The sequence below is a fragment of the Chiloscyllium plagiosum genome, unplaced genomic scaffold, assembly GCF_037043375.1.
Source record: "Chiloscyllium plagiosum isolate Xiang-an unplaced genomic scaffold, Cpla_swu_hap1 HiC_scaffold_14, whole genome shotgun sequence".
NCBI lineage: Eukaryota > Metazoa > Chordata > Chondrichthyes > Orectolobiformes > Hemiscylliidae > Chiloscyllium > Chiloscyllium plagiosum.
Window position 1 is genome coordinate 12,755,995 of NW_028270152.1, and position 17,454 is coordinate 12,773,448.

General features: G+C 43.4%; 2 non-coding genes across 2 annotated transcripts; one reads left to right on the forward strand and one right to left on the reverse strand.

Annotated features, from left to right (window-relative positions):
* Positions 1-407: 407 nt before the first annotated feature.
* Positions 408-481, forward strand: trnan-guu (transfer RNA asparagine (anticodon GUU)). Its single transcript has one exon. It is a non-coding gene; the product is annotated as a tRNA-Asn (tRNA).
* Positions 482-1,875: 1,394 nt separating this feature from the next.
* trnaf-gaa (transfer RNA phenylalanine (anticodon GAA)) lies at positions 1,876-1,948 on the reverse strand. Its single transcript has one exon. It is a non-coding gene; the product is annotated as a tRNA-Phe (tRNA).
* Between the last annotated feature and the right edge of the window lie 15,506 nt (positions 1,949-17,454).

Here is a 17,454-nt window from a genome sequence, read left to right on the forward strand (position 1 = left end):
CACCATTTGGTCACCTACAGAAGGGATACAATCACACCATAGAAATGATATACAGGAGATTGACTAGGATGTTGCCAAGACTGGCAAATGTTAGCTATTGTGAAATGCATGTTGAAAAGCAATGGATATTCAATTTAATTTAAAAGGCTGAGGAAACTTGCATTAGATTAGATAGTTTAATCAAGGTGGCTGATTGGCTTTTTCCTATGCCATAAGTTTCTACTCTGTTCAATTCTGGTCAACTTATGACAGCAGGCCACACAATAAACCATACCTATTGGTCACAGCTCTAATGAAGAGTCATCTAGAGTCGAAACGTTAGCTTGCTCTCTTTACGCGAGTGTTAGTTGACCTGCTGTGATTGTCAGAATTTGTTGTCTTCATTATAGGAAGTTGTCGTTGGTCATGTCTCTGTGGCGCAATCGGTTAGCGCGTTCGGCTGTTAACCGAAAGGTTGGTGGTTCGAGCCCACCCAGGGACGACTTATTTTTAAAAGAGGATGACTTGAAAACACTAAGTTTGAGGCAATCTTTCTGTTTCTTTGGTATTTTTTCCTCCCACTGCAATCCATTTCTAGCTATATCTCTAACCAACTGTTTTTAGGCATTTCAACCTTAATTTTGAGGCGAAATATTTATCTTGCAATAGGAAGAGACATAACATTTCCCTCCGACCACGTGAAAGGCAGAACTTATGAAATGGATCGTTTTTAAAGAGATAATTGCTTTCCTTCCGCTACTTAAGGTTATAGCAATTTTGCAATTCATTCGACGGTTTATTTATAGCTAGGTAAAAACAATGACTGCACGTCGATTTTGCCTGTCCTCGGATGCTGCCTGGTTTATTTATAGCTGTCTGGTCAAAGCACACGTTTTACTACAATTCAATCTTATGCACTTTTTTTTAAAACGCCATTTTTGTATCAGCTGAAAAGTAATGATTGTATAAGATACATGTCGATCAGGGCACGGGAAATATTAGTGCATTTATTCCAGTATGAGAGGGTTTGTTGCAGTTTCTATTCAGTCTCTTCATGATGTTGCCCTCCTCTGTAAAGAAGAATGTCAGGTCGCGAAAAAAACAGAACGGTTTAGAAAGGAGATCAGGGTTTCTTTGGGTTGGCACATACAAGACGGAGCAAATGGTCCTGTCCTGTGCTGTATCCCTTCTATAGTTCTGTGGAACATTCAAACAAATATCATGTCAATGAGAAGATCTGCATGACCACACTGCTCAGCTTGATTAGATAGTGCGAAAGTAACCGTGTTTGTCAGCCGAAATAGCTCAGTTGGGATAGCGTTAGACTGAAGATCTAAAGGTCCCTGGTTCAATCCCGGGTTTCGGCAGGTGGCAATCACTTTTGGAGGATGCTAGTTTTCAGTGCTAAAAGGCAATGGTAATATCGTGATGAATAGGAGCAACAGCAGGGCAAATGGTGAAAAAAATTCCAACTGAAAGCTTGTAATGATTTATAATTACGTTATCTTTCATCGAGCGAACTTTTTTCTTTATTAAAGCCATAACAGCACGGAATCAGACCTGTTCTGGAATTCATGTTTGTGTCCATGCTTTCAGTGCAAGCTTCGGGGCATGTTTCAGTCAATGCCGACCATAATCCCAAACTAAACCAGTCCCACCAGCCTGATATTGAGCCATGTCCCTCTTATTCCAATGTCGTTTAAACCTTATAATTATCACATGCATACCGCTTCGGGAAGTTCATTTCACACGCAAACCACCCTTACCTAAACTTTGTTCCTTAAATACCTGTACTTCAAAATGGATTTGGCAAAGAGAAAATGGCAAAAACAAAACAATGGATTGTATCACGACTTCCAGGAGAGAAAAAGCAAAATGCAGAGACGTAACAAAACATGCCGAAACCCGGGATTGAACCAGGGACCTTTAGATCTTCAGTCTAACGCTCTCCCAACTGAGCTATTTCGGCTGACTTGGATGCTATCTTCTCAGGCTTCACTGTGAAGGCTAGATCTACATTAGCACTGAGCTAAAGGAGGTATTTGAAATTTTAGCAGGCCTGAACGTAAATAAATCCCTCAATGTCAACGAGATGCATTCCAGTTTTTTGTGATAGACAAGGGAGTGGATTGTAGGGCCTCTGACATTAATTTTCAAATCCTTTCTAGCCATAGGAGGGGCACCGGAGGTCTGGAGGACAGCTAATGTGGGAGCATTATTCAAAAATAATGTTAGAGAGGAACCAGAAAACTAGGAGAAAGTGAGGACCGCAGATGCTGGAGATCAGAGTCAAAACGTGTGGTGCAGACCGACTGTGTTTTTCCAGTGCCATACATTTTGAGGTAAACCAGGAAACGAAAGGCCAGCCATCGAGTATAACATTGTGTTAGGGAGTCTGTAGGCAACCATTCTGAGGGATAAAGTTAATCTCCACTTGACCATGCATGGATGAGTTGAGGATAGTCAGCGTGGCTTAGTAAGGGAAATCATGTCCAACAGTTAATTGAATTTTTCAATCAGGTGACCAGATATGTAGATGAGGGGAGTGCAGTTGATCCCTTGGTGTCCAGGGAAATTTGGCAAGTTAGATCATAATTGGCAAAGTGACTGGAAGCCTGCTTCCAGTGGTGTTCCATAGATTTCACTGCTGGGTCCTTTGATGTTTGCTGTGTACAATAGTATTCTTGACATGAATGTATGAGGTATGATCTGTAAGTTCACAGGTGACATGTAATTGGTGATGCGGTATATATCGAGAAAGAAAGCTTTAGGCCAAAGGACAATGTAGATGTACTGATCAGATAGGCTGAGTAGTGCCAAATGGAAGTTAATCCTGAAAAGTCTAAGGGGATGCAATTTGTGTGGAGTACATGTTGAATGGTAAGACCCAAGGAAGTTTCCTTAGGGCAGGCAATGAGGTACATAGATGAAGGGCATAGATGGAGTAGAAAGAAAGAAACCTTTTCCTCTAATAGATAGATGGAATAATGATCAATAACCAAGGGACATAGATTTAAAGGGGATTTGAGGAAAACCAGCTTTGCACCCTGAGGAATGGTGGCTGGGACTCACTGCCCGAAAGTGTGGTAAAGAACCTAAAATGCCATGACATGGAAGATGACACCAAAATTGGCAATGTAGTGAACAGTCAAGAGGGTTACCTGAGGGTACAACGGGACTTTAATCAGATGGGCAGACGGGCCATTGAATGGCAGATGGGGTTAATTTAGATAAATGTGAGTGCTACATTTTGGAAAGGCAAATCAGGACAGAATTTACACACCTAATGGACAGAATAAAGAGACTTTGGACTGCACGTTCAAAGCTCCTTGAAAGTTGAGTCACAGGTAAATAGAATAGTAAAGATGGCATTTAAATGCTTGCCATTATTATGTGACGATGCTGTTACTTTAACAAGGTTGTGTTATCCTTGGCTTTTTCGAGAAGTGTTGTACGAGGCAGAGTTGCCAAGAGGTCTGGCTTGGATCAGTTTTAGGACCAGTTTGATTATAGCTAACAGATACTGCCTCAGAAAAAAAGTCTTTCAAGTTTAAAAAAAACTTGTATAATGAAAGAGGAGTGGGCAGTACTTCCAACTCAGATTTTCTCTGGTTTGGATTTGGTTTGGGTTTTAGCAGTCTGGCTGTTCAGAGAAAGCAGTCAGTCAGTTTGGAGGCTGCTCGTCAAAGAAACAGCTCCATGGAAGATGGTGTTCCATCACTGCCTCTCTCCGACATCTCTCCTGTGACAACCTGGGTTTGATATTTCCTTTTTTTTGCCAAGGAGTGTTCATGGAGTTTGCTGCAAATATTTGGAACAGCATCGCTAAGTTGGGATAATCTGTTGGGTTTTCAGATAGGTTAAGTTATTCTGTATTCTGTTCCCTTTTCTTTGTGTTTAATTCAGTAATCTTGTAAATAAATTCTGTTTTGTTTAAAACCAAGTGGTTTGAGAAGCTGCATCAATCCTGGAATATCCACATTTAACCTGCTTAAAACAACTCGTCAAGTTAGGGTCCGGGCTACTTTCTTGAAATGTTTTGAGGGGTCTGGCCTGATCCATAACAAATGGTCAGTACATTGAGTATAGGAGCTGAGAGTTATCATTGCAGCTGTAAAGGATATTAGATAGGCCACTTTTGAAACACTGTGTTCAATTCTGGTCTTCCTGCAACAGAAAACATTTCGTGAAACTTGAAAGGGTTCCGAAAAGATTTACAAGGACATTGCCAGGGTTTCTTCCAAATCTCGCTGTTTTCTCGCCGGACAGGTCGATTCAGCCACTGCCTCTTTACGCCGTCTATGTCTACACTGTCGTTCATTCTGCACAATCATTTCTGTAGTTGACAACTTCGCTCTGGTAAACTCGCTCGTCAAATGCACAGCGAGGAACTGGTCCCTCCAGTCCTCAACATGTTCCACATCATGCACCATTCACTGTCAACATCTCTTGCCAGCTTCACCTCCGTCTCTCCCCAACCTCTCGAAATGCTGCACGTGATGCCAACTGTCTGCAAATTACTGATGCCACTATCTATCGAAGCTGCTTTGCAAGCAACCCAATGCACTGGAACTATTTTAACTAATCGCCTCTACTCCAGCTTCAGTCCACCCACTGTGAAAATCATCAGTTATTACTCTGCAGGCTTGAGGATTCCCAAGTTCTCCGCAACCATCTCCAAAATGGCATGTAAGTCACTGCCTGTTTACACGACTGACTCTGTTTGTGAATACCTTTCCATCGTCATTCTGCACAATCATTTCTGAAGTGACCGCTTGTGTCGAAAACAAGGACAGTCCAAAGCGATTTCCTGAGGCGCAACTCTGGAACGCTCAAATCGGCCTAAAGTCAGGCGGCCATGCGCATGTCAGCATCTCTCCTGCAACTTTTCCATTGCGATCAGGGATCACCAGTCTTTGCAATTTGGAACAGCTGGCCCTCAGCAAGTTTATGATCGAGGGAGTGTTTGATAGAGAGAGTGTAAAGGCTACCATGTAGATGTTGTTGACTCAAAGACTGTTTTGTGCATTCGCAGATGTTGGTCAATGAAGAGTCAGGAGAATTTGAATTGGTGCAGGATTGAGGGTTTGTCGATTTGATTATTTGACTGTTTTGGAATGCTCGCTATACAGCGAATGAGAAGAAATTTGCAAAGAGTCAGGAAGCAAAAGGTGTAGAACGACACACTAATCACTGCAGAGGCATGATGCAGAAGGAGAGATGCAATCAAAATCACTCTTGCAACACAAGGGGCAGATCTTCAGATTAACTCGCCTCTATCACAGATAAAAAAAAAAGAGGAAGCACTCCAGCTTTTGCCGAAACCCAGGATTAAACCAGGGACCTTTAGATCTTCAATCTAACACTCTCCCAACTGAGCTATTTTAGCTGTGGAGGGAAATACATCAGATTCAGCACATTGCTCGCTACCACATTCACTTGGGATTTGCCCTGCATATTTGTTCCAAATTTCCTCACAACATTAACTTCTTCCGGCAAAATTCCCCAACATCATTTATCCTGTTTTCTCGGCGGACAGTTCGCTTCGGCCGCTGCCTCTTTATACCGTCTATATCTACACTGTCGTTCATTCTGCACAATCATTTCTGAAGTTGACAACTTGGGTCTGCTCAACTCGCTCGTCAAATGCACAACGAGGAACTGGTCCCTCCAGTCCTCGACAAGTTCCGCGTCGTGCTCCGTTCACCGTCAACATCTCTCGCCAGCTTCACCTCCATCTCTCCTCTACCTCTCAAAATGCTGCACGTGATGCCATCCGTCTGCAAATGGTCAGTATCAGTCTAAGCTGCTTTGCAAGCAACCCGATGCACTGGAACTATTTTAACTAATCGCCTCTGCTCCAGCTTCAGTCCGTCCACTGTTAAAACCTTCAGTTATTACTCTGCAGGCTTGAGGATTCCCAAGTTCTCTGCAACCGTCTCCAAAGCGGCATGCAAGTCACTGACTGTTTACCCGACCGAGTCTGTTTGTGAATACTTTTCCATCGTCATTCTGCACAATCATTTCTGAAGTGACCGCTTGTGTCGAAAACAAGGAAAGTCCAAAACGATTTCCTGAGGCGCACCTCTGGAACGCTCAAATCCACCTAAAGTCAGGCAGCCATGCACATGTCAGCATCTCTCCTGCAACTTTTCCATTGCGATCAGGGATCACCAGTTTTTGCAAGTCGGAACAGCTGGCCGGCAGCAAGCTTATGATCGAGGGAGTGTTTGATAGAGAGAGTGCAAAGGCCACCATGTACGCGTTGCTGACTCAAAGACTATTTTGTGCATTCGCAGATGTTGGTCAATAAACAGTCAGAAGAATTTGAGTTGGTGCGGGATTGAGGGTTTATCAATTTGATTATTTGATTATTTTGGAATGCTCGTTACGCAGTGAATATTAAGAAATTTGCCAAGAGTCAGGAAGCAAAATGTGAAGAATGACACACCTATCGCTGCAGGGGCACGATGCAGAAGGAGGGCAGCAAAGGGTGAGATGCAATCAAACCTACCCTAGCAACAGCAAGACGAGGTGCAGAGTTTCCGATTCACTCGCCTCCATCACAGCTAAGCAAAAGATGGAGCACGCAAACAATGCTGCAGTTGCCAAAACCCAGGATTGAACCAGGGACCTTTAGATCTTCAGTCTAACGCCAGACAGGTCACTTCAGCTACTGTGTTGAGAACAATGGCCATCAAAAGTGATTCTATAATTTTGTCACTGTCTGTCTTCTTTCAGCTCACTAATTTCTGATCCAAACTGCTAAATCACCCACAATCCCATGTCTCTATATTTTGTGCAATAGCCTCTCATGGACAACCTTATCAAGTACCTTACTGAAATCCATATACACCACATCAACCACTTCACTCTCATCCGCCTGTTTGGTCACCTTCAGTATGGTGTGTGAGGCGTGCCTTACCCTTCACAAATCTGTGTCAGTATCCCTAATCAACTTTTCCCTCTCTGGATGATTTTCAGTCCTGTCTCTTGTAACCTTTTCCAACATTTTACCCACAACTAAAGGAAGGTTCACTAGTCTACAATTACCAGGGTTATTTCTACTCCATTCTTGAACATGGGGACAACATTTGCTATCCTTCACACTTCTGGCACTATTCCTGTGGACAATGTCAACATATAGGATCAAAGTCAAAGGCTCAGCAATCTCCACCCTGGCTTCCCAGAGAATCCTGGATAAATCCCATCAGGCCTAGGGGACATCTATTTTCACACTTTACACAATGAACACCTTCTCCTTGTGAACCTCAATCCAGTCTAGTCTAGTAGCCTGTATCTCAGTATGCTCCTGGACAGCATTTTCTTTTTCCAGTATGAATACTGAGGAAAAATATTCATTTAGTGCTTCCCATCTCTGCAGACTCCATGCACATCTTCCCACTACTGTCTTTGATTGGCCCTCATCTTTTTCTAGTCATCCTTTTATTCCTGATATACCAATTGAAAGTGTTAGGATTTTTCTTAATCCCATCTGCCAATGACTTCGCATATCCCCTCCTGGCTCTTCTTAGTTCTCTCTTTAAAACCTTCCTGGATAAGTTGTATCTCTCATGTGCCCTAACTGAGTCTTCACATCTCATCCTTACATAAGCCGTCATAGAATCACAGAGTCATAGAGATGTATAGCACAGAAACAGGCCCTTCGGTCCAACTTGTTCATGTTGACCAGACATCCCAACCTAATCTAGTCCCACCTGCCAGCATCCGGCCCATATCCCTCCAAACCCTTCCTATTCATTTACCCATTCAGATGCCTTTTAAATGTTGCTTTCGTACTCGCCTACACCACTTCCTCTGGCAGCTCATTCCATACACGCACCACTCTCTGCATGAAAAAGTGGCCCCTGAGGTCTCTTTTATATCTTTCCCCTCTCACCCTAAATCTATGCCCTCTAGTTCTGGATTCCCCCACCCCAGGGAAAAGACTTTGTCTATTTATCCTATCCATGCTCCTCATGATTTTATAGACCTCTATAAGGTCACCCCCAGGCCTCCGACACTCCAGGGAAAACAGCCCCAGCCTTTTCAACCTCTCCTTATAGCTCAAATCCTCCAACCATGGCAACATGCTTCTAAATCTTTTCTGAACCCTTTCACGTTTCACAACATCCTTCAGATAGGAAGGAGACCAGAATTGCACACAATATTCCAAAAGTGGCCTAACCAGTGTCCTGTGCAGCCGCAACATGACCTCCCAACTCCTAAAGTCAATACTCTGACCAACACACATAGGACAAAAACTGCTCCATCTAAAGTATTCGAACTATAATATTTCTAGTCAGTGTTGCTGAGACTTAGACTGATATGACACAAAGATTTTCATGAATGAACAGTCAATGGAATTTGATTTGGTGCAGGATTGCAGCAAATGAGAAGAACTTTGCAAAGTGACTTGGAGCAAAAGAAGTGAAAGGTCCGGAATGACCCACCAATTGGTGCAGGAGCCTGATGGAGAACGAGGGCAGCAAGCTCGGAGATGCAGTCAAACCAATTGTAAAGCGAGGTAGAGAGCATCTGATTCACCCTCATCCATCAGAGCAAAACAAAAACCTCACACAACGAGGAAACCCTCATTTTGCCAAAATGCAGAATTGAGACAGGGACCTTTGGATCTTCAGTCTAAAACTCTTCCAACTGAACTATTTCAGCTGTGCAAAACACCCATTAAGTCCCACACTTTGCTCACTGCCACATTTACTTGGGAAATGTCCTGCTTATTTGGTGCAAATTTCTTCACAACATTCCCCTCTTTGTTCAATATTCCCTCATATCATTCATCCTCTTTTCTTACCAGACACGTTGCTTCAGCCACTGCCTCTGTCCACCGTGTACTTTGTATATCATTGTTTTTCCACAGTTCATTGTGGGCAAGAGTTTCAGATTCACTGTTCCCCAACAGTGGGCGGCACGGTGGCACAGTGGTTAGCACTGCTGCCTCACAGCGCCAGAGACCTGGGTTCAATTCCCGCCTCAGGCGACTGACTGTGTGGAGTTTGCACGTTCTCCCCGTGTCTGCGTGGGTTTCCTCCGGGTGCTCCGGTTTCCTCCCACAGTCCAAAGATGTGCAGGGTCAGGTGAATTGGCCATACTAAATTGCCCATAGTGTTAGGTAAGGGGTAAACGTAGGGGTATGGGTGGGTTTCGCTTCGGCGGGTCGGTGTGGACTTGTTGGGCCGAAGGGCCTGTTTCCACACTGTAATCTAATCTAATCTAATCTAATAAAACAGAGCTGAACCAATACTCAAAAGGAAATGATCTCCTTATTTTACCAAAACCCGGCATTGAATCAATGTGTGATGTTTGTTGTTGTGGAATTTGTTGTCGGTGGAGTTGTGGATAGTGTGGAAGGATGCTGCAAGTTACAGGGACATAGATAAGCTGCAGAGCTGTGCTGAGAGGTGGCAAATGGAGTTTAATACAGAAAAGTGTGAGGCGATTAACTTTGGAAGGAGTAACAGGAATACAGAGCATTGGACTAATGGTAAGATTCTTGGTAGTGTGGATGAGCAGAGAGATCTCTGTGTTCATGTACCTAGATCCCTGAAAGTTGCCAATCAGATGGATAGGGTTGTTAAGAAGACATACAGTGTGTTCAATTTTATTGGTAGAGGGATTGAGTTTCAGAACCATGAAGCCATGTTGCAGCTGTACAAAAACCTGGTGCAGCCTCACTTGAAGTATTGCATACAGTTCTGGTCACCGCATAATGGGAAGGATGTGGAAGCATTGGAAAGGGTGCAGAGGAGATTTACCAGGATGTTGCCTGGTATGGAGGCAAGGTCTTATGAGGAAAAGCTGAGAGTGTTGAGGCTGTTTTCTTTAGAGAAAAGAGGTTGAGAGGTGACTTAATTGAGACATATAAGATAATCAGAGGCTTAGATAGGGTGGGCAGTGAGAGCCTTTTTCTTTGGATGATGATGGCTAACACAAGGGGACATAGCTTTAAATTGAAGGGTGATAAATATAGGAGAGATCTCAGAGGTAGTTTCTATACTCGGTGTGTAGTAAGGGCGTGGAATGCCCAACCTGTAACAGTCGTAGCATCGCCAACTTTAAGGGCATTTAAATGGACATTGGATAGGCATATGGATGAGAATGGAATAGTGCAGGTAAGATGGGCTTCAGACTGGTTTCACAGGTTGGTGCAACATCGAGGGCCAAAGGGCCTGTACTGTGCTGTAATGTTCTATGTTCTGTGTATTTAGAATGATGGCAATCTTACTGTACGTAGAATCGTTAGCAATCTCTATTCCATCCTCACCAGTGAAGGTCTACCAGCAATTGGCAAGTTTTAAAGAAGACCTTTGACAACTTATCAACTGGCACAGCAAGGTAACTTGTTGCATTGATTCATGTCAAAGGAGCATTCAACTGTGGATAGAGGTCTTTAAGGCTATTATCGAGTCATAGACTCAGACAGCATGGAATCAGACCCTTCGGTCCAACTAGTCCACATCAAATATGTTCCCAAACTATACAAGTCCCATTTGCCTGCGTTTGGCCCATATCCCTCCAAATCCTTGCTATTCATGAACTTATCCAAATGTATTTTCAACATTGTATTTTGTACCCGGATCTGTCAGAGAGTCATTGAGATGTACAGCACAGAAACAGACTCTTCGGTCCAACTCGTCCATGCCGGCTAGATATACCAACCTAATCTAGTCCCATTTGCCAGCACTTGGCCGATATCCCTCTTAACCCTTCCTATTCATGTACAAATCCAGATGCCTTTTAAATGTCACAATTGTACTAGCCTCCACCACTTCTTCTGGCAGCTCATTCCAAATACACACCACCCTCTGAGTAAAAAAGTTGCCCTTACGTCTCTTTTATATTTTTCCCCTCTTACCCTTAACTCATGGCCTCTAGTTATGGACTCCCCCACCCCAGGGAAAAGACTTTGTCTATTTATCCTATCCATGCGCCTCATGAATTTATATACATCTATTAGGTCACCCCTCAGCCTATGACACTCCAGGGAAAACAGCCACAGCCTATTCAGCCTCTCCCTGTAGCTCAAATCCTCCAATCTTTTCTGAACTCTTTCATGTTTCAAAACATCTTTCCAATAGGAAGGTGACCGGAACTGCATGCAATATGCCATATGTGGCCTAACCAACATCCTGCACAGCCACAACATGCCTCCTCATTCCGGTACTCAATGCTCTGACCAATAAAGGAAAGCATACCAAACACCTTCTTCACTACCCTATCTACCTGCGACTCTACTTTCAAGGTACTATGATCCTGCACTTCAAGGTCTCCTTGTCAGCACCACTCCCCAAGACCCAAGTACTGCTCAGATTTGATTTCCCAAAATGCAGCACCTCGCATTTACTTAAATTAAACTCCATCTGCCACTCCTTAGCCCATTGACCAATCTGATCAAGATCCCATTACAATCTGAGGTAACCTTCTTCGCTGTCCACTACACCTCCAATTTTGGTGACATCTGCAAACTTACTACCTTTTCCTCCTATGTTCATATCCAAATCACTTATGTAAATGACAAAACGTAGTGCACCCAGCACCGATCCTTGTGACACTCCACTGGTCACAGGCCTCCAGTCTGAAAAACAACCCTCCATCACCACCATTTGTCTTCTATCTTCAAGTCAGTTCTGTATCCAAATGGCTAGTTCTCCCTGTATTCCATGAGATATAACCTTGTTAACCAGTCTCCCATGGGCAACCTTATCGAATGCTGTATTGAAGTCCATATAGATCATGTCGACCACTCTGCCTTCATCAATCCTCTTTGTTACTTTTTCAAAATACTAGATCAAGTTATTGAGACATGATTTCCTACGCACAAAGCCATGTTGACTATCCCTAATCAGGGCTTGCCTTTACTGATACATGTAAATCCTGTCTCTCAGGATTCTCTCCAACAACCTGCCCATCACCAACATCAGCCTCACCGGTCAATAGTTCCCTGGCTTGTCCTTACCACCTTTCTTAAACAGTGGCACCACATTAGCCAACCTCCAGTCTTCCTGCACCTCACCGTGACTATTGATGATACAAATATCTCAGCAAGGGGCCCAGCAATCATTTCCCTATCTTCCCACAGAGTTCTAGGATACACCCGACCAGGTCCTGGGGATTTATCCACCTTTATGCGTTTCAAGACATTTAGCACTTCCTCCTCTGTAATATGGACATTTTTCAAGATGTCACCATCTATTTCCCCACATTCTATATCTTCCATGTCCTTCTCCACAGTAAACACTGATGCGAAATACTGGTTTTGTATCTCCCCCATCTCCTGGGGCTCCACACAAAGGCTGCCTTGCAGATCTTTGAGGGGCCCTATTCACTCCCTAGTTACCCTTTTGTCCTTAATGTATTTGTAAAAACTCTTTGGATTCTCCTTAACCCTGTTTGCCAAAGCTCTCACAAGTCCCCTTTTTGCCCCCCTGATTTCCCTGTTAAGAATACCTCTACTGCCTTTATACTCTTCAAAGGATGCACTTGATCTCTCCTCTCTATACCGTACATATGCTTCCTTCTTTTTCTTAACCAAACCTTCAATTTCTCTAGTCATCCAGCATTCCCTACACCTACCAGCCTTTCCTTTCACCCTAACAGGAGTATACTGTCTCTGGACTCTCATTATCTCATTTCTGAAGGCTTCCCATTTTCAGCCGTCCCTTTACCTGTGAACATCTGTACGCAATCAGCTTTTGAAAATTCTTGTCTAATACCATCAAAATTAGCCTCCCTCCAATTTAGAACTTCAACTTTTAGATCTGGTCTCTCCTTTTCCATCACTACTTTAAAACTAATAGAATTATGGTCGCTGGCCCCAAAGTGCCCCCCTACTGACACCTCAGTCACCTGCCCTGCCTTTATCCCAAGAGTAGGTCAAGTTTTGCACCTTCTCTAGTAGGTACATCCACATCCTGACTCAGAACATTTTCTTGTACACTCTTAACAAATTCCTCTCCGTCTAAACCCTTAACACTATGGCAGTCCCAGTTTAAGTTGAAAAGTTAAAATCCCCTACCATAACTACCCTATTATTCTTACAGATAACTGAGATTTCCTTACAAATTTGCTTCTCTACCACTTCCTCTGGCAGTTCATTCCACACAGGAACTTTGTGTAAAAGTAGCCACTTCTCACCTTGTTAAAACTTTCTCCTTTCACCTTAAAAATATGTATCCTAGTTTTGAACTCCCCCATCCTAAGTAAAAGACCTTTGCTATTAACCTTATCTATGCTTCTCGTGATTTTATAAACTTCTATAAGGTCATCGCTTAACCTCATACGCTCCAGTGAAAAATGTTCCAGCCTAGCCAGCCTATTTTTATAACTCAAACCCTCCATTCCCAGCAACATCCTGGCAAATCTTATCCAAATCCTCTCCAATTTTATAATATCCCTCCTTTGGCAGGGTGACCACAACCGCACACAGTACACAGAAGAGGCCTCACCAATGTCCTATATAACCTCTATGTAAATCCTAACTCCTCGACTCAAAGGTCTGAGCAATGAAGGCCAGCATGCTAAATGCCTGCCGACCTGTCGTGCAAACTTCAAGGAATTATAGACCTGAACCCCTAGGTGTCTCTGTTGTACAGTACTACCTTGGGGAAATGCAGTAAGAGGGTGGTCCCAATTTGGAGGGTTGGATCTGGAATATGGTGGAGGGGGGAGGGGAGATCAGGAAACTGGTGAAATCGAAATTGATTCCGTTCGGTGGGTGGGTCCCAAGGTGGAAGATGAGGTATTCTTCCTCCAGTCGTTGGGTGGCTAGGATTTGGCGGTGCAGGAGGCCCAGGAATTATATGTTCTTGACGGAGTGGGAGAGGCAATTGAAGTGTTTGGCCACGGGGCACTGGGGTTGACTGGTGTGTGTGTGCCCCGGAGATGTTCCATAAGTTTACGTCCTGTCTCGCCAGTGTAGAGGAGACCACCTCAAGAGCAATAAATGCAGTAGATGAGGTATTTGGATGTGCAGGAAAATCTGTGCTGAACGTGGAAGGCTCCTTTGGGGCCTTGGATGAAGGTGAGGGGGGAGGTGTGGGGGCAAGTTTTACACCTCTTGCAGTTGCAAGGGAAGGTGCTCGGAGTGGAGGGTAGGTTGGTGTGGGGCGTGGACCTATTGAGGGAGTAGTGGAGGGAATGGTCTCTGCAGAATCCTGATTGGGGTGCAGAGGGAAATATATCTCTGGTGGTGGGGTCTGACTGTAGGTGGTGTTAATGGCGGAGGACGATGTTTTGTATCTGGAGGGTGGTGTGGTAGAAAGTGAGGATCACGGGGGTTCTATCCTTGTTGTGGTTGGAGGGGTAGGGTTAAAAGGCGCAGGTGTGGGAAGTGGAGGAGATGCCCTGGAGGACATTGTTGACCACGAGGGAGGGGAAATTGTGGTAATTGAAGTAGTAGGCCATCTGGGATGTTCTGGAGTGGAATTGATCGTCCTGGGAGTATATGTGGCGAGGTGAAGGACAGGGTTGACATGATGTAAACTGTAAAATCCAAAATCTGTGTTCAAATTGTACAGAACTCAACAGGTTCTCCAGAGCTTTCAGGTTTTCTTTTACCCAGGGCTATTTGAGGTGAGCAAATGTTGGTCTTGTCAGTGTTGATCATGTCCCACCTCAGAATTTTTAAAAAATCACCTGCTGAATTCTCCGATTCAAAATGCTCACCTTGCATTTGAATCCCTCTATCGCCTTGTCCCCTCTTTAGTTCTGTAACCCAATTGTTCCACCTTTTGTCAAATCTTGTGCTTCTCTGGTTCTGATCTCTTTTATCCAACCTTCATCATTCGGAGCCACCGTTGATCAATATCCTCCAACATGCACTGCCCCAGAATTCTCTCTCAAAACATCCTAGTCACAGGTGAGGTGTCAGAAGACTGGAGGTTGGTAAACGTGATGCCACTATTTAAAAAAGATGGTAAGGACAAGCTAGGGAACTATAGACTGGTGAGCCTGACATCGGTGGTGGGCAAGCTGTTGGAGGGAATCCTGAGAGACAGGATGTACATGTATTTGGATAGTCAACATGGCTTGGTGCGTGGCAAACCATGTCTCACTAACTTGATTGAGTTTTATGAAGAAGTAGCAAAGAGTTTGGTGAGGGCAGAGCGGTGGACATGATCTATATGAACTTCAGTAAAGTGTTCGACAAGCTTTCGCATGGGAGACTGGTTAGCAAGGTTAGATCTCATGCAATACAGGGAGAACTAGTCATTTTGATACAAAACTGGCATGAAGGTAGAAGACAGAGGGTGGTGGTGGAAGATTGATTTTCAGACTGGAGGCCTGTGATCAGTGGTGTGCCACAAGAACCAATGCTGGGTCCACTGCTTTTCATCCATATAAATAATTTTGATGTGAACAATGGGAGGTACAGTTAGTACATTCGCAGATGACACCAAAATTTGAGGTGTAGTAGACAGCAAAGAAGGTTACCTCAGAGTACAATGGGATCTTGATCAGATAGGCCAATGGGCCGATGAGTGGCAGATGGATTTTAATTTAAATAAATGTGAGGTGCTGCATTTTGGAAAAACAAATCAGGACAGGATTTATACACAATGTTAAGTCTTAGGGAGTGTTGCTGACAAAGAGACCTTGGAGTACAGGTTCATAGTTCCTTGAAAGTGGAATCGCAGGTAGATAGGATAGTGAAGGCGGTGTTTGGTATGCTTTCCTTTATTGTTCAGAGCATTGAGTATAGGAGTTGGGAGGTCATATTGCGGCTGGAGAGTATGTTGGTTAGGCCACATTTGGAATATTGTGTGCAATTCTGATCTCACTCCTGTAGGAAGGCTGTTGTCAAACTTGAAAGGGTTTAGTAAAGATCTACAAGGATTTTGCTAGGTTTGGAGGATTTGAGCTATTGGGAGAGGCTTAATAGACTGAGGCTGTGGTCCCTAGAACTTCAGATGCTGAGGGGTGACATAATTAAAGTTTATAAAATCATGAGGGGCATAGAGAGGGTAAATACACAAGGTCTTTTCCCTGGTTTGGAGGTGTGCAGAACTAGAGGGAATAAGCTTAGGGTGAGAGGGGAATGATTTAGAAGTGACCTAAGGGGCAATTTTTTCACTCAAAGAGTGGTACATCTATGGAATGAGCTGCTAGTGGAAGTGGTGGAGGCTGGTACAGTGACAACATTTAAAAAGCATCTAGATGTGTATATGATTGGAAGGATTTAGAAGAATATGGACCAAGTGCTGGAAAATGTGTCTGGAATAATTGAGGATATCTGGTTGGCATGGACGAGTTGGACCAAAGGGTCTGTTTCTCTGCTGTCAATCTCTCTGACTCTATCATTTATATTTTATGAGAAGAAGTGCTGATTGGTTGGCTAGTGGACTCTAATTTGTCACTGTGTTGCCATGGAGAATGCAGCAATTAATGATGACTGAGTATTTTAGGGCGAGCTAAGTTTGGATGTGAAACCCAGTCAGTTTACTCTAATTGTTTAGGGTATTACCCTGAGTAATGATCCAGCAAATAGCTGTCACTTTTTCTACACATGATAAATTAAGACTTGTAAGACAATATCTGAAAAAACCTTGGAAATAGAATCAATAATTCTCTTCAAAAGGAAATTTGACAAATACATCAAGGAATAAAAGAGAAAAAGTTATATTTCATGAACTTGGGACCTCAGTCAATGAAGTGGTTGTGCTGTGTAGTCACAGTGGTAATGTATGAAACATGGCAGTCAATATACAAGAGCAAGATTCCCAGAAACAACAATATAATAACATCCAGATTAATGGACTATTTTTAAGATCACAGGACCAACATTAAGCGTGAATTTGGAGTGAATTCCTCCTCTCTTCTTCAAAACTGGACCATGGGAACTTTTATGTCCAATCAGCAATCAGATGGCCTCAATGGAACATTTTCATCCAGAAGGTGTGATATAAGTCTCCAGAGGACAGACTTGAATACACAGCCTTCTGACTTCAGAGATATGTCCCATAGAATTATAACTAATGTGAATAATGAATGATGGGGAGAAATTAGATGAATTTGATAGCTCTTTCAAAGACGATCAATTGTACTTTGTCATTCCATAAATCTATGACTGAACTGATGAGCAAACTGGTGAGCTTGAAAGTGGGGATATTGGCATGTTTAAGTAAGAGGTTGCTGGTTTCAGTTTCACAAGCTGTAGATGGCAGCAGCTGATCTGAAAACGCAAGTGTGTGTGCAAGCAGGGAGCTGGTTATCAGCTGCCAGTGATGACCGCAGTTATAAATTTGCCTAGTCAGCTCAGCTCTGCTGATAACAGTCTCACAATAAGGTCAGTCTCACAATGAAGTCAAAGTGTAGAGCATAAACTCGAAGCTGATAGTGTAATATGGTACTCTGTTTCAACGCCTGCCTGTTACATTTATTAGCCCCATTCAGCTCATAATGTGCTGTGAATGAACAACATTATAAACAATATGTTATACCCACCAGTCCAATGCT